Below are 17,970 nucleotides of genomic sequence, written 5' to 3' on the forward strand. Positions count from 1 at the left end.
TGCAGCCTCGAGTTCCCAGGCTTAAGCAATCCTCCTGTCTCAACCTCCCTAGTAAGTGGGACTACAGGCATGTACAACTTTAAATTTTTTAATTTTTTAATTTTTGGAGATGGAAGTCTCACTAGGTTGCCCAGGCTGGTCTTGAACTCCTGGGTTCGAGCGATACCTGCCCTTGGTAAAGTGCTGGGGTTACAGGCATGAGTCACCACACTCAACCTCCTTTTATGTATTTAAAAAATAAATAAATAAATAAGAGCTTATTATATACAATATCCTGCACTTTGTTTTTCTTTTTACTTAATAATATCTTAGAGATCGTTTCATGTTCTAATTCATTTTTAATTTAAAAACTACATAAATAAATAAATGGTGTTGTGATCATTAGTTAACTGTTTTATGAAAAATATTAAATTGGTTTCCTTCTCAACACCATCACCAAAATAAATTCCAAGTCGTGGATTAAAGCTTTAATCATAACAAATGAAGCTCTCAAAAATAATGGAAGAAAATATGGATAAGTGATTCTCACATGGCAGATCCTTGGGTGGGAGAAAGTCCTTCCTGGCCTGAAATAAACATGCAAACTACAAGATGCAAGCCCCCCGGGCTTGAATGTGTGTATATATGTTTTCTTCTCTTGTTGAGAGAAGTGTCTTGGGTGGGGTTCCCCAGAGGAACCTGAGATCAGCATCCATGCGCAAATGAGTTATAAAGCAGGGGCTCTTAACCCCCGGGCCATGGACTAGTACTGATTCATGGCCTCAGCAGGAGGTGAGTGGCGGGTGAGTGAACATTATTGCCTGAGCTCTGCCTCCTGTCAAATCAGCAGTGGCATTAGATTCTCATAGGAGTGTGAACTCTTCTGTGAACTGTGCATGTGAGGGATCTAGGTTGCATACTTCTTATGAGAATCTAACTAATGCCTGATGATCTAAGGTGGAACAGACATATCCCCAATCCATCCCTGGTCTTCCCCTCCCCCACCATCCATGGAAAAATTGTCTTCCATGAAACTGGTCCCAGATGCTAGAAAGGTAGGGGGGATTAGTCCAGGGAAGAGGAAGAAGTCAGTCAAGATTGGGATCTCAGGCAAAGTCCGGCTGTCTTCACCTTGAGGCAATGGAGCTGGGCTTTCCTACTCCTGCACCTGTCAGTCATTGACTAAGCACTGCCCAGGCTCTCATCAGCTTCCAGGCACTTAGGACTCTCTGTACCTGTGGGCAGGGCAGCTCCCTAACCCTGGGTGATCTTCTGAGGAGTAGCAGGTACAGATGGTGGAATTCGGGGCAAAGGTAGCCAGTATGGAACAGGGCATCAAAGAGGAGCCACAGTGTCTATTACAAAGGGAATCTCCCGCCCAAGGGCTGAGCTAGGGAAGGCCTATGGGGCCAGACCCATGAGACGGCCGTATCTGTGAAAGTCAGGACTCTGATTTTGCAGCAAAAATTTCAAGAGGATGCAAGCCCATGCCCCCCTTGCCCACAGCCACCTGGTCCCAGAGCCCAAAGGCATCTTAGGCTGAGTTCTCTGGAAGCAGCTGAGGTGGAGAGTTTAGGGCAGGAGGTTTATGCTGATGGCTCTCAGGAGAGACCCCCTATAGGGAAGCAGGAAGGGCAAGGGTGGGCAGAGAGGGAAGGCGACCCCCCAGTGCAGTTACTGCTGAGGCCTCAGCCAGGCCTCGGGGAGCCCTGGAACTGGACACCCCTTCAGAGTTGCCCCAAACTGAGGTGAGCGGGGGGGCCTTTGTACTCCCACATCAGCCAGTCACTGGATACAGGATCACCCCAGAGAAGGCATAACCTTAGAAGAGGTGCTTCCCAGTGCCAAGGGAATTCCCAGGGAAGAATGCAGGGATATTCCCAGCTCCCATGGGGATAATGGCCATGATAGTTAATTTTAGGCATCAGCTTGTCTGTATTAAGGGATACGTAGACGGCTGGGAGAGCATTATTTCTGGTTGAGTCTGAGAGGGTGTTTCCAGAGAAGACTGGTATGTGAGTCAAAGGACTGAGTCAGGAAGACCCGCCCTCAGTGTGGGTGGGCACCACCAATTTGGCTGGGGGCCTGGATAGCACGAAAAGGCAGAGGAAAGGTGAATTCACTCTTTCCTGGAGCACAGACATCCCTCTTGTCCTGCCCTCGGACATCAGAACTCCAGGTTCTCCAGGCTTTGAACTCTAGGACTTGCACCAGTGGCCCCCAGCCCAGGTTCTCAGGCCTTCAGCCTGGGACCAAGAGTTACACCACCAGCTTTCCTGGTTTTGAGGCTTTCAGACTTGGACTGAGTCACACTCCCAGCATACCCGGGTCTCCAGCTTGCAGGTGACTGAGGATGGGAAACCTCAGCCTCCATAATCACATGAGACAATTCCCCTAAAAAATGTCATGTAGATAATAGATACATACATACATACATACATACATACATACATACATACATACAACTCTTTTGTAGAGACAGGGGTCTCACTATGTTGCCCAGGATGATCTTGAACCTGGGCTCAAGCGATTCTCCCACTTTGGCCTCCCAAAGTGCTGGGATTATAAGTGTGAGCCACTGTGCCTGACTTCTGCTATCTCTCTCTCTCTCTCTCTCGCGTGCTTATCTATCTATCTATCTATCTATCTATCTATCTATCTATCTATCTATCCATCCTGTTGGCTCTGTCTCCTTGGAGAACCCTGACCAGTACAGTGGCATCAGCCCTGGAGAGGGGAACTGGGTGGAGCACCACAGTGTCCACTGTGGGGGAATTGAGAAGTCTTGGAGCTCCTGGCTGCAGCGACTCTCCAAAAAGAGGGGCTGATGGGAGGCCCAGGGAGCCACAGATCCAAGGCCTTCAGGAAGGGTCCACCTCCAAAGAGGCTATAACCTCTTTTGGAGCCCTGGGGTGAGGGGATGCGTGAGCTTTGGGGGATCTGGCAGAACTGCCTATGGGAGAGACAGCAGAGAAGACTGTCTTAGTCCATTTTGTCTTGCTATAACAGAATACCACAGACTGGGTAATTTATAATGAACAGGAATTTATTGGTTCACGGTTCTGGAGGCTGGGAAGTTCAAGATCAACAGGGTCAGCATTTCATAAGAGCCTTCTTGCTGCTTCATAATATGGCTAAAGGGCAAAGAGAGAGGGAGAGGGGTAGACAGTGAGAGTAAGAGAGGGCCAGACTCCCGCTGTGTGACAAACCCACTTCCTCGGTAACAGCATTAATCCTTTGACCTGCCATCATGGCCTTATCACCTCTCTTTGGGCCTCACCTCTCAACACTTACATTGAGGATTACGTTTCCAACATTTTGCTTTTTGGGAGACACATTCAGATCATTGCAGATATGTTCACAAACCTGGCAAGGGGAGCATTAACGGTTGAAGGTGAGGCCCTGACTGGGGGGCACTCCAGCCTGGGGCCTGTCTCCCCACAGTTTTGCTGTAGGAGGAGAGGTGGTTTGACAAGGTGGTCAGCAGGCCTGAATGAGGTGGACTTCGGTGATCATCTGTAGTTCTCTGGACTGAGCAGGCTATGAACGGCCGGGAGTATGCCACGAACCTTTTTCTAGCTCCTGGATCAGGGGAACAGAGCAAGGAGCCCAGGATGACTGGACCTGGCTTGGCTTGGAGATAAGAAGGTGCCTCAAGGGCAGTGGGTTTGTGTACGGAGGGCTGCACGGCACAGACCCCAACCCAGTCACTTCAACTGGTGTTGCTTTGAAATCAATTATCCAGGAAGGAGAAGTGGCAGAGGTGCGTGGGCAGCTGGGGAGCCCTGGGTCTGTGAAAGACAGTATCATCCACATCCATTTAAGTTTTGTTTGTTTATTTGTTTAAGACAGGGTCTGGCTATATTGCCCAGGCTGGTCTTGAACTCCTAGCCTGAAGCCATCCAACTGCTTCTGCTTCTCAAAGCACTGGGATTATGGTAGGGAGTGGTGGCTCCCAGCCCACCTCACTTTGCAGATGAGAAAACCGAGGTTATGGCCAAGGAGTTTCCCAGGAGCCCAGGGAGACCATGGTGAAAAATAGCACCTCTGAATGCCCCAGGCCATGTCGGGACAGGGTGTGGCACTCAGGGAGGGGCGTGACTCCTGCACAGCTCAGGGTACGTTGTAGAGCCAGCTGGGAGTGGACAGTGGGGGCAGCCCCACGCAGTGGCCACTTCCCCACCTTGCCCTCAAGAGGATGTGGCTTTGGGTCTGGTTGCCAGGATACGGCACGGTCATGCCGAAGCATCCCTGGAAAGCCTGTTTCCCTGACACACCCCCGACCAGAGCCGGGGCGGAAGGGCCAAGCCTCTTTATGAGCTGAGCAGACGGTTCTTAACAGATTGTCCTCAACAAGCTGGACAGACAGAGACATGTGGGCAGCTGCACAGGAGATCTGGGGAGGGTCCAGGCCCCTGTGCTTGGGGAGAGGGTGTGTGTGTCCTCCAGCTCCTTGTCGGAGAGGCCCTCACTGTTCTCCCAGAACTGCCCCCCAGGGCACTGTGCTCTCACCCTGACCACACGCCCCTCTCCCCAGTACCGCTACCAGCCCCTGGGGAGCCAGGCGCCAGGAACCAACATTATGTATTACGACCCAGACCAGGAAAGACAACTAACAACTCACAGCGAAGCTCTGTTTACACAGGTATTGATCCTGGGCTGCAGTGACTCGGAAGCCATGGAGAGCCAGACTGGCTTGCCGAAGGTGAGAGTTTCCCGACTGGCAGACGCTAACAGTTTCAATGGCTGCAGAGCATGTCCTCAAGACAGTGTGTGTGCCCCCAGCAGCCCTGCTCCTCCTCGAGAGGACCTGCTTAAGCAGTCACAGCTGCTGCGTTTGGAGTTCAAGCTCAGGTCCCAAGCACAAGGGGGTGGAGAGAGGCATGGACTTGGGAGTCAGGGGAGGGGGTTTTTTGGGGAGGGGACAAGAATGACCCATTGCATGCAGCTCAGGGGAGAAATCAGTGAACCAGCTTAGGCATGTCCAGAGCCTGGTTCCACCTCTGGTGGGAGAACAGGAAAGACTGGACACCAGCCACTTGCCCCCTGGTTTCTTTTGTATTTTAAAATTTTATTATTATTACTTTTTTTTTTATATATATATATAGAGTTGTCCTCTGTTGTCCAGGCTGGAGTACAGTGGCGCAATCTCAGCTCACTGCAGCCTCCACCTCCTGGGTTCAAGTAATTCTCCTGCCTCAGCCTCCTGAGTAGCTGGGATTACAGGCGCCCACCACCACACTCTGCTAATTTTTGTATTTTTAATAGAGACAGGACTTCACCATGTTGGCTAGGCTGGTCTTGAGCTCCTGGCCTCAAGTGAGCTGCCTGCCTCGGCTTCCCAAAGTGCTGGGATTACAGGTATGAGCCGCCGCACCGTACCTCTTATTACTTTTTTGGAGATGGTGTCTCCCTCTGTCACCAAGGCTGGGGTGCCGTAGTGCTGTTGTAGCTCACTGCAGCCTCGATCTCCTGGGCTTAAGCAATCCTCCCTCCTCAGCCTGTCAAGTAGCTGGGACTATAGGTGCACGCCATTACACACAGCTAATCATTATATTTTATTTTATTGTAGAGATGGGGGTTTCACTATGTTGCCCAGGATGGTCTTAAATTCCTGACCTCAAGCAATCCTCCTGCCTCAGCCTCCTCAAGTGCTGGGATTACAGGCATGAGGCACTGCGCCTGGCTGGCTGGGTTTCTGATGACATTTGCAAGCTGACTTGCTGCAGGAGGACTATCCGAGACTCAGATGTAGTGAGGCTTGGCGTTCCATCCTCAATTACTCCTGGCTCCCCTTCTCAGGGCCTGCAGCAGCTGGGTTTTCTAGAAAGGGGCCTTGCTGAGTTGGGGCATGGTGGGAGAGTCTTGCTGGAGGTGAAAAATATTTCCAGTGACTGCCAGGGCCTCATTCAGCAACTGGGGCAGGTGGAGAAGGTTGCACGTGCCTGGGCGGGAGGGTCAGGCAGGTTTTGAAGAAGGCAGAGCCTGGAGAGGGGACCTCTCAAGGATGGGATTCAAGATAATGAAGCCGTCGGAGGTGCCAGGAGCTGCAGCCCATGCCCACCAGGCCCCAAGAGGGAGTCCTAGGTGTCTGGGATGCTCTGGCTTTTGTCCCCATTCCATTATCCTGGATATTGTCCTGTGGGGCACTAAAGGAAGGGCCGTATGTCCACACTGGGCCTGGGGTGCTGAGGCCATGGGGCTGGGCCATCAGTTACAGGGAGTAGCCCCCCGGGGCATGCTCGACCCAGAATGTGCCCTTCATTGCCATTGCTGGAGGTCTGGACATTTCCCTTGCACTCTCCACAGCCTCCTCTTTGCAGCCCTACTCCCAGGGCAGAGTCAAGAGGATTACGTAAATACAAGTCATTTATGCAGCTTCAATATACATCTTCAACATGCAGCCCAAAGGCAAGGGGGTGGCCAGGTGCACTGAGCCCCTTTCCCTGCAGCCTGCCCCATCGTGGAGAGCCCGGCCAGCTCTCCCCAGAGGAGAAGCGAGACCTGCAGCTTCATCCTCACGCCAGCCAACTTGAGGGTCAGAGGGTCGCCATCAGGTAGTCTCTCCCTGGAATATCTGTGCAGACAGTGTCACCCCACAAAGAGGGAGTAGGCTCAGGATACCTCCCACCCCCAGGCGGTGGTAAATGCTGCAGGGAAGATGGGGAAGAATGCAGAACCTGCTCTCTGAGGGTTTAGAATAATGTTGCAGGCCAGGTGAGCTTTGTCAAACTGAGATTCTTGGCCCGCCTGGGAAAGGGACCCTCCTCAGGGGCTGTAAAGGGACCCAAAGTCCTCTCTCAGTTATTCTGGATGAATGAGGCGCAACTCTTGACACCTGAAAACATTTGCTCACAGGCTTGCTACTAGGAGACTACCACTCGCGTTCTTTGGGATCAGTGCATTATTCACTCGTCTTACCGTTCTGCTAAGACACATGGCGGCCTGACCACACTGGATGTGCACACACACACACATGTAGAGCATGGAAATGCCAGTCCCCAAGAAGGAGCTCTGTGGTCATCACATCCTCAGACTGCTGGGTGGCGGTCATGGTGCATAGTCACTGTGATTCCCGTGCTTGTCAACATGGGGTGGGGTGGGGGGGGTGGGTAATGTTATGTAATGGAGGGGGAAATTGCTACTTAAACCCACCACTCTTTTCTGGAAAGATGAAGCCTGGTGAAGGAAAGATGAGGGTGTCTGCTGTTCTTCTAAGAGGGTGTGCCATTTGCTCTGCTCCTGCTGCTGTCCCTCCCGCCGTGTGTGTGTGTGTGTGTGTGTGTGTGTGTGCATGTGTGTGTCTGTGTCTGTGTGTGGTGTGTCAGGCTTGCAGCCAACTGTGAGAGTAAATGCAGGTGACTCTGGGACAGGGACAGGAATTAGAGGCCTCAGACAGAGATGGGAGTCTAAGCCTGATGTGCAGAAAAAGGGATGCCTAATAAGGAGCCCCTCTGCAGAGGCCCCCAACCTCTTGGGCCTCAGCCGTTTCTTTTTAGCTGATTTGGAGAGGCCAGGGCAGGTGAAGTGTGATGAGTAAATCACAGAGGCCCCATTCTTTGCAGAGGACAAGAATCCCACAGAGGCAGCAGCCGGCTGGCAGCGCCGTGAGAATATAATTCACCCCTCTGCTCTCAGGCTCAGATTTGCAGAAACCTTAGGAGAATTCTGAGACTTTTGGTTGCATGTGAAATATTATGCAGATTGGAAGGGGCAGACGGGTTGTATTTGTTAGGTTTCAACATTATTTGGCTTAATTTTTAAATGTGGTTATCAAAGCAGTGCATGCACATTGCTTGAGAAGTCCAATATTACCAAAAGACTTAGAATGAGGGCAATAGTTTTACTTCCCTATACCCCAATCTTGCTCCTGGTGACACTTTTACCTCTTATAGCTGCTTCCTTGGTATTTACCTCTGTGTTTCCAAATCCCACGTTTACACGGTCCTATCTTCATTCTTTGGTTTTGTCATTTTCTTTCTTTTTTTTTTTTTTTTGAGACGGAGTCTCGCTCTGTCGCCCAGGCTGGAGTGCAGTGGCACGATCTCGGCTCACTGCAAGCTCTGCCTCCTGGGTTCATGCCATTCTCCTGCCTCAGCCTCACGAGTAGCTGTGACTACAGGCGCCCACCACCACACCCAGCTAATTTTTGTACTTTTAGTAGAGACGGGATTTCACCATGTTAGCCAGGATGGTCTCGATCTCCTAACCTTGTGATCCGCCTGCCTCGGCCTCCCAAAGTGCTGGGATTACAGGCTTAAGCCACCGCGCCCGGCCCGGTTTTGTCATTTTCTATATTGCTATTCCACAGTGTGAACAAGTTCCTAGCTTGTTTCTACTTTTATCTACCATCCCCAGCACACTCTTGCTCAAAACTATGGTCAGTGTTTATGTTACCATGACTATAAAAATATTGTTTATTGTTAAGTTGAGAAGTATATCATGTCATCTCCTTTTTTGTCAAACCTTGTTTCTAGACTCAATAATTGCTTTACTTTTTTATTAGTCTGGATTTCATTTTGTGTGTGTGTGTTTCGGAGACAAGGTCTTGCTCTGCTGCTGAGGCTGAAATACAGTGACAATCAGGTCACTGCAGCCTGGACCTCCCAGGCTCAAGCGATCCTCCCACGTCAGCCTCCTAAGTAGCTGGGGCTATAGGCAGGCACCACCACACCCAGGCAATTTTTAAATTTTTTGTAGAGATGGAGTCTCACTATATTGCCCAGGTTGGTCTTGAACTCCTGGGCTCAAGTGATTCTCCTGCCTTGGCCTCCCAAAGCACTGGGATTAAAGGCATGAGCCACTGTGCCCAGCTGATTTGTCTGGTTTTCCATATACCTATCATTAGTTTTTTCCGTATGTTTCAAAATGTCTGCCACAAGTCTATTAACAATATTTTTACATTCTCTAATATCACAGTTTCCAAAATGTACCAAGTCAGTTCCAGGACATCATCGTTCATTCACTGCATAGCACAGATGTACCATAGGATGTTTTGAATTTTCCTAATGATACTCAATATTTGTTAGATATCACAAACTATCAGCACAGGTAGTTCACTGTTCTAATATTAGAGCAAACTACAGTTCTTTTTTTTTTCTCCTTTTTCATATAGAGTCTCCCTGTGTTGCCCAGGCTGGAGTGCAGTGGCACCATCATGGCTCACTGCAGCCTTGACTTCCCTAGGCTCAAGAGATCCCATCTTAGCCTCTCTAGCAGCTGGGACTACAGGCACGCCACCATGACTGACTTTGTGTTTGTTTGTTTGTTTGTTTGTTTGTTTGTTTTTTGTATTTTGTAGAGATGGGGTTTCACCATATTGCCCAGGCTGGTCTCAAACTCCTGGGCTCAAGTGATCCATCTGCCTATGCCTCCCAAAGTGCTGGGATTATAGGCATGAGCCACTGCGCCTGGCCCCTGAACTACATTTCTTACAATAATGCTATATCTTTGCAAAGCTGGGTTTCAGCAGTTACTATGATAACAAGTGAATATTGGGCAAATGTCATAGTGAAACAGAAAATGAAGCTAGAGGTGCACAATCTGATGCAAAGGTTTGAGAAACTGCAATGTCCAACAGGCACACACATCCCATCAGGAAGTAACTGTGGTTATGTAAGAATTAAATAGGCCGGGCGCGGTGGCTCAAGCCTGTAATCCCAGCACTTTGGGAGGCCGAGGTGGGCGGATCACGAGGTCAGGAGATCGAGACCATCCTGGCTAACATGGTGAAACCCCGTCTCTACTAAAAATACAAAAAACTAGCCGGGCGTGGTGGCGGGCACCTGTAGTCCCAGCTACTCGGGAGGCTGAGGCAGGAGAATGGCCTGAACCTGGGAGGCGGAGCTTACAGTGAGCCGAGATCGCGCCACTGCACTCCAGCCTGGGTGACACAGCGTGAGACTCCGTCTCAAAAAAAAAAAAAAAAAAAAAAAGAATTAAATAAAAATAAAAATATTATTTTTCTTTCCATTTATGCATAATATTTTTTAATGGCTACTAAGCCGTTAGGGCATAAATACTTATTAAGTTGTTTGGATCTAACTATTTAATAAACAGAACTGTTAGATATTTCTTTTAGCCTGAAGACAGCAACACAAAAATTACTAAACCATCAGACCAGGCGTGGTGGCTCATGTCTGTAATCCCAGTGCTTTGGGAGGCTGAGGTGGGAGGATCACTTGAGGCCAGGAGATCGAGGCCACCCTGGGCAACATAATAAGATCCCGTCACTACGAAAAATAAAAATAACTAGCCAGGTGCAGTGGCTCATGCCTGCAATCCCAGTACTTTGGGAGGCCAAGGTGGGAGGATTGCTTGAGGCCAGGAGTTCAAGACCAGCCTGGGTAACATTTTGTGGTGAGACCCCCCATCTCTACAAAAAATTACTAAGACATCAAGGAAGTCATGGACCGAGAAAAATCGGGAGCTTCTGCTCTAACCCATTAGCTCTGTTTCACTCCTGAGGATTTCCCTCCTGGAATCTTCTACCTTTTACTGCAATCAGATGTGAAGCTTCCACCTGATGAGCAGGCTTCACTTTTCTCTTGTGTGGGATATTCTTTTTCCTGGTCTCGTGACACCGTTTTTTGTTCTTTCTCATTTTCCTGGAGCATGTTCTTCAGTTCCCTGTTTTTCAGCTCCCTAAGAAAGGGTATTTGGAAAGTAAATATTTTTAGTACTTGAAGGTCTGAAAATGCCTTTATTCTGCTCTGATTCTTGATTGTTAGTTTAGCTGGGTATAGAATTTTAGCTTGAAAATATTTTTTCCTCGGAATTTTAAAAGCATTGCTCTATTGTGTTCTAGCTTGTAGTGCTGTTGTTGAGGAGTCAGATGCCATTCTAATTCCCGGTTCTGTGTATGACATCTGTTGCAGGCTGGGCTCCCTTGGAAGCAGACTTAGCATGCAGGATGTTTACTAAAGATTCTCCTGTGGTTAACATTTATAAAAGAGAGAGAAAGGAGGCAGGTTTAGGCAGAAGGAGACGTTGTATTGCACTGCAGGCTTGAGATAGCCTTCCTTGACCCCAGGGGAGCTCTGGAGCAGGAATGACTTTTCAGAGGGTCCTGAACTGAACCAAGATATCCTCACCTTTAATGCTCCAACATCTGACAGCCATTGGATATGGATCACCTAGGCATGACCTGGGGCGAGGTGCCTCTCTGTAACATGTAGAGACCCCTGACGGGCTGAGATCTGGAAGCCACCTGCTGACATCTGGGACAATACATGTTTTCCTGAAGGGGTATTAGAGGGGCACATCACAGGTTCTATACTTTTTTCTCATTGAAAGCTTTTAGTTCTTCCTATTTCTGTCACTTAAAAATTGACCTTTGGTCAGGTGCGGAGGCTCACACCTGTAATCCCAGCACTTTGGGAGGCCAAGGCAGGCAGATCACGAGGTCAGGAGATTGAGACCATCCTGGCTAACACGGTGAAACCCCATCTCTACTAAAAATACAAGAAAAAAAACTTAGCCAGGCTTGGTAGCGGGTGTCTGTAGTCCCAGCTACTCAGGAGGCTAAGGTGGGAGAATGGCGTGAACCCAGGAGGCGGAGCTTGCAGTGAGCCGAGATCGTGCCACTGCACTCCAATTGTCCAGGCTGGGCAACAGAGGGAAACTCCATCTCAAAAAAAAAAAAAAAGAAAAAAAAATTGACTTTGATGCTTTGATGAACCCTGGAGTAAACTTACTTCATTGATTGTGCTGGACAATTGGTGAGCTTCTTAACTGAAGAGAACCATGTCCCTCAACCATGGGAAACTGCCTTATAGTATTTTTTAAATTTCCTCCCATTTGTTTTTTCTGTTGTCTTTTGTGGATTCCTGTTGGCCAGGTAGATTGAGCCTTCTACATTTCTTCTCTTTCTGGACTCCTGGGAGGCTGAACAAGCAACAGGTTGGTCTTTTTACTGGACAGATTACACATGCAATGTGTGGAGTTCTTCTCTCAGGGACAGCCCAATTATTCCAGAAAGAACCTTCCGATATTCTAGCCAGGAACATGGAGTGTGTTTGCATGGTGTGTGGAATGTGGTGTGGCGTGTGGAGGGGGTGGTGGGTGGTGGTGGGTGGGTGGTATGTGACTGGGGAAATGCCATATCTGGTGAGTGAAGGAGGCCTAGCAGTTCTTACTGTTCCCCAGACATTTCTTATGCCTGATGCCCTAGAATTCAACTCCTTGGTTCAATTTCCCAATAGAATGAAACTCCAGCCTCTGATCTCCCAGATACAGAGCAAGGAGAGAGACTCTGGGGTTTCAGAAGCTCAGTTTACAGCTTTTTCACCAATTCCTCTGGTTTTGAAAAGTTTTGGTAAAATATATGTAACATAAAATTTGCCAATTTGAACCCTTTTTAAGTGGACAATTCAGTGGCACTACGTACATTCACAATGTTTTGTAACCATTACCACTATCTATTTCCAGAAAATTTTCATCATCCCAAACAGAAACTCTGTACCTATTAAAAAATAACACCCCATACCTTCCTGCCCCAGCCCCCGGGAACCTCTATTCTACTTTCTGTCTGTATTTACTTGGCCATTCTAGATACTTCATACAAGTGGAATTATACAATGTTTTCCCTTTTATGTCTGGCTTCTTTTACTTAGCATAGTGTTTTCAAGATTTTTCCACGTTGTAGCATGGGTCAGAATTTCAGTACATCTTGCGGCTGAATAACACTCCATTGCAGGTATATATATATATACACATATATATATATATATAACACGTATATATAAATATATATATATATATATCTCACATTCTTTTTTATGTATTCATCCATTAACGGACACTTGGGTTGTTTACACCTTCTTGGCTATTTTGAAAACTGCGGCTATTGGGGCAGGAGAACAGAGTCTGGAGGCAGAGAACCTTAGGCTGATCCATGATGACTTCCTAGAACTGAATCAAGAGGAAAACCCCACCTCCAAGTAACAAAAGGATCAGCAGCTACTCCCTTGGCAACTCCCCACCCCTTTTCTGCGTTGCAGATGAAAAACGAAAGTACCTCTGATTGGTCCCCTCTTGCAACCAATCAGACCGGTCACAGACAAAGTCTTCATGGCAGCCTGAGCCCTGCTCAGAGAGGCTCACTCATTCCTCCTGGATCCAGATGGCTCAGGAACCTACTCAGCATCAAAGCCACCTATTATTTACGCATTTGGTTTACGGCGTGTAGCACGGGACCTAGAGCAAAGCTGCAGTAGCAGACTGCCCTGGAATTTAGCAGGACTGGGTTCTGGTCTGCTTGGATTCAGCATCTCCTCCTGTCATGTGACCGGTAGCCCCAGACATCGCACTCTGGATCATCTTCCCCTAAACACAGCCCAGGGCTGACCCTCCTGCCATGACTTGGCCATACTAGTTGGCAAAAAGCTTGCCAACTTTCTGCCCCACCATTTCTACTGACCATGGTAGCCAATACCCAGAGGAAAAGATGACAGTCAGTGGCAGCAAACGGGTGTCAGTAACTCTCCCAGGCCTTAGGAAGGCATCTTTTTTCCTGGTCTTTGGTGCTTAATATTAAGTTTCAGCCAAGCTCATGATCACAGCTGTTGTCAAAGGACCTACAGCAAAATCCGTTTTTATTGAAGCTGAAAAGGTCAGTTTTCTTGGACGTCTCCATGGTGAAAATAATAAATGCAGCTCGTTCATACACTTATGATATTTAGGCTCTTCAGCTGGAATGACCCTTGGGAAAAGACGCCTGAGATTTTAATTACGTTTCTCGTCCTTCCCACCACAGTTGCTGCAGAAGGGATGGGCTGGCGAGCCATTCCCCTCCCTGAGTCATTAGGTGGAGGTCAGGAAGTTGGCAACCTTGCCAAAGGGCATCTAGCTTAGCCTGGTTGAGCCCCAGTGGACCTGCTGGCTGAGAAGAGCAGGTTACCCACTGGGTCTACAGTGTGGCCCAGAAGTTATGTGGCTTCTGCTGTTCAGGGCTTGACCCATCTTTGGCCTGAATTTGCAGAAGGAGGGGTCTTTCCCCTCTGCCTATCCAAACCCCATCTGCGTATAGGGATTCTCTTGGGGAAAGGTGTGAGCAGCCGAGGCTCATATTGTGGGCCTTGTCAGCTTCTGGTCTCTGCAGGTTAGCCCAGTACCTAAGGCAGCTCAGCAGCTCTGGGGTGAGACTACTAGTGTCAGAGGCGTGTGAACCACAGCAACTCCATCTTGAATAGGAGCTGGGTAAAATGAGGCTGAAACCTACTGGGCTGCATTCCCAAACAGTTAAGGCATTTTAAGTCACAGGATGAAATAGGAGGTTGGCACAAAATACGGGTCATAAAGACCTTGCTGATAATACAGTTTCGAGTAAAGAAGCAGGCCAAACCCATGAAAACCAAGACGAAGACGAGAGTGACCTCCGGTTGTTTTCACTGCTACACTCCCACCAGCGCCACGACAGTTTACAAATGCCATGGCAACTTCAGGAAGTTACCCTATATGGTCTAAAAAGGGAAGGCATGAATAATCCACCCTTGTTTAGCTTAATGTCAAGAAATAACCATAACAATGGGCAACCAGCTGCCCTTGGGGCTGCTCTGTCTATGGAGTAGCCATTCTTGATTCCTTTACTTTCTTAATAAACTTGCTTTTACTTTACTCTACAGACTTGTCCTGAATTCTTTCTTGAGCGAGATCCAAGAACCCTCTCCTGGGGTCTGGATTGGGACCCCTTTCCTGTAATACTAGGAGTACAAGCACATCTCGCCTGGGATTCCCCCATGATGGACTGAGGCACAGGGAGGGGTGATCAAGAAGGCAGAGAAATAGATGCTGAGAGGCCAGGTGCAGTGGCTCACGCCTGTAATCCCAGCACTTTGGGAGGCCAAGTGGGCAGATCACCTGAGGTCAGGAGTTCGACACCAGCCTGGCCAACATGGCAAAACCCTGTCTCTACTAAAATACAAAAATTAGTCAGATGTGGTGGCAGGCACCTGTAATTCCAGCTACTCGGGAGGCTGAGGCGGGAGCATCGCTTGAATCTGGGAGGTGGAGGTTGCACAGTGAGCCAAGAATGCACCACCGCACTCCAGCCTGTGTGATAGAGCAAGACTCTGTCAGAAAAGAAGGGAGAGAGAGAGAGAGAGGAAGAAAGGGAGGGAGGGAGGGAAGGAGGAAGGAAGGAAGGAAGGAAGGAAGGAAGGAAGGAAGGAAGGAAGGAAGGAAGGAAGGAAGGAAGGAAAAGACAAGAAAAGGCAAGGCAGGGCAAGGCATGCTGAGAAGGCAGGGTGAGGCCCTACTCCAAGGAGGGCAGGCGGTGAGGAGCGCAGGGAGGCAGCCTGCTGTTTATGTCTTTGTAGGCACTCATTCCTCATGAATCCAAGCGATTAGAGTGTGCCACCACTATCTTTTGATGTTTATTACTTTTGCCTGGTCTCTAGCAAACCCTTCAACCTGCAGATTTAGATCTGTCTTCAGTTCAGCCAAGTTTTCCTCTTTTATTTTTGAATATTTTTTCTTCCCTGTTAGTCATGTTCTTTCTTCATTAATACCCATCCTCCTGACTGAATTTCCAATCTCTTTTCTTCAAAGCTGCTGCTCTGCCAATGATTGCTTCTAACTTCTCTGGTCCTTTTTTTGTTTGTTTTGTTGTTTTTTTTTTTTTTTTTTTTTTTTTTTTGGTGTACTCTGAAAAAGCCTCTCAAACCTAAGCTCCGTGTCACCGAGTCCGCTGTCTGAAGGGTTCCCGTAGATTCTCCCTGTCACTGACTCTTCTGTAACCCTGCTGTGATGCTTGTGTCCTTGGATGCTTTACCTGACTACCAGCTCCGTTTCCACCGCAGCTTGTCCTCGTCCTCTCTTCCTCACTTGGTTTGCAGATTCAATGTTTTCATTTTGGAAAAGAAACCTTACATCTGTTTCCTGGAGTAAATATTTTTAGAATTCTGTTTTTTCTCTTTCCTTGATATCATGACAATATGGTTTTCTGCTCCATCTGCCTTTTCTTCAGGGGGCTGGATGGCTGAGTTCATTCTCATGCCCAAGCTTTTGCCTGTCAAGTTGAGGGCATCCCCATCCCACTATGTGAGTGAGCTGCATCTCTTATTCAGGAAGGGGCCCCTGAGGGCAGATGGAGCTCACAACAGTGGTGAAGGGGCCATTGGAGAAGAGCCTGGGCCACGGAATTCTGCCTGCTGGAAACACTGGGTCTTCACTGGTCAGCAAAGCATCCTCATGACTGCTGGTTCCTGGGCACAAAAGGTGCTCATGAACAGCTGACTCATGTCGAGCCCACCTCTGCAAGTATCAGCGGGTTCAAGAAGGGGTTCCTCCATCCCAGGAAATGCTCACGTCAGCACCCCAGGGCCTCTAGGTGCAGCTAAGACTGTGCCTGCATATCTGAAGCTGGGGTGTCTGCAGGCCCTTAAGACAAGGCGGGCACTGGCCCCATCTCCCCCGTGGCTGCCGCCCCTGCATGCCCACCCTGGAGAGGAGGGCATTCTACTAGCATTTCTTTGACTTTCTTTCCCACACCACGCTGCCTCCCCTGGAGGGAGGGCTGTATGTCTGCTTTAAGCCACAAATTCACTGTGGTCTCAGCAGCCTAGCACCTGACAGAAACTCCTTGAAGTTTGCAAAATGTAGTTGATGCTTTCACTGAGTTTCAGTAGGACTTCTCCAATTTTTGTTTTCTTTTTTTTTTTTATCCCATTCTTCTGACTTCAGACAATGGCCATCTTCATTTATACATCTCACATCTGGTAAGTTACAGGCTATGTCAGTTGCTGTCAGTTGCCACTGGCCCTGCAAATGCATTTTACATACACATCTATGGCTAAGGAACGTAGTGAGTAATTTTTCCTAGTGAAATGTTAATAAGGGACCAAATTTTAATAAGGACAAAAATATTTCATATGCGTGTAAGGGTGGTGGCATGTCTCTAGGTAATTTGGAGAGAAAGTTCAGCTTCTTCCTCTAAAGATGGAGAAGATCACAGGGCCAATCTCAAGTTCTGTGGCTTAAATTAATTAAGACAACCAAGACTCGTGAGGGCCTTGGGATGCCTGACCCATGGTGGTGATCAATAAGTGAGGTTTAGACATTATTTACCAAAAGTTTTTTTTCTTTCTTTCTTTCTTTTTTGAGAGAGTCTTGCTCTTGTCGCCCAGCTGGAGTGTAATGGTACCATCTCGGCTCACTGCAACCTCCACCGCCAGGATTCAAGCGATTCTCTTGCCTCAGCCTCCTGAGTAGCTGGGATTATAGACACCCGCCACCACACCTGGCTAATTTTTGTATGTTTAGTAGAGATGGGGTTTTGCCATGTTGACCAGGCTGTTGTCGAACTCCTGACGTCGTTATCTGCCTGCCTCGGCCTCCCAAAGTGTTGGGATTACAGGCATGAACCACTGTGCTTGGCCCAAAAGTTATTACTCTTATCCCTGCTACAACTTGACCTCCTTGGTTAAATTGCTATGCTATGGTTAAATCGTATTGCGTATTCACAGCAATACATACAGCAAGCTCTAAAATACAAGAGACCTAGGGTTGGGCTTATCCTCTTACCTCCACTTCAGAACTAAAGTCAGAATTTTTAGTCAGAACTTTGACTAAAGAATATTGGTGGATCTGCAAACCAGTCCTGGGTGCCAAAAAAACAGCATTGTAGTACTTGGGTTTATCCTATCAAGTTAATCTTGCCCCAAACTTCTTTAGGAATAATAAGTACAATGTTAGTGTTACTAAATATAATATAAAAATATATAAATGTTATAAATATATAAGTACAAAATATATAAATAGTATAAATATGTAAATGTATAATATAAATATGTAAATATATAATATAAATATTATAAATATGTGAATATATAACTATTATGCATATGTAATATATAATATAAATATTATAAATATGTGATTATCTAATATAAATATTACAAATATGTAAATATATCATATATAAATATTATAAATATATAAATATTTAGGAATGATAAATACAATAAACATTGTCTTAGGAATAATAAATAC

At 47.6% G+C, this 17,970-nt stretch overlaps 1 long non-coding RNA gene across 1 annotated transcript; it reads right to left on the minus strand.

Annotated features, from left to right (window-relative positions):
* Positions 1-2,596: 2,596 nt before the first annotated feature.
* On the minus strand, positions 2,597-12,012 carry LOC108583197. The gene is made up of 3 exons (XR_001897545.3): positions 11,676-12,012; positions 10,471-10,623; positions 2,597-3,113 (listed from the first exon to the last, which is right to left on the minus strand). It is a non-coding gene; the product is annotated as an uncharacterized LOC108583197 (long non-coding RNA).
* Positions 12,013-17,970: the final 5,958 nt, after the last annotated feature.

Source organism: Papio anubis, chromosome 20, assembly GCF_008728515.1.
Source record: "Papio anubis isolate 15944 chromosome 20, Panubis1.0, whole genome shotgun sequence".
Classification (NCBI taxonomy): Eukaryota; Metazoa; Chordata; class Mammalia; order Primates; family Cercopithecidae; genus Papio; species Papio anubis.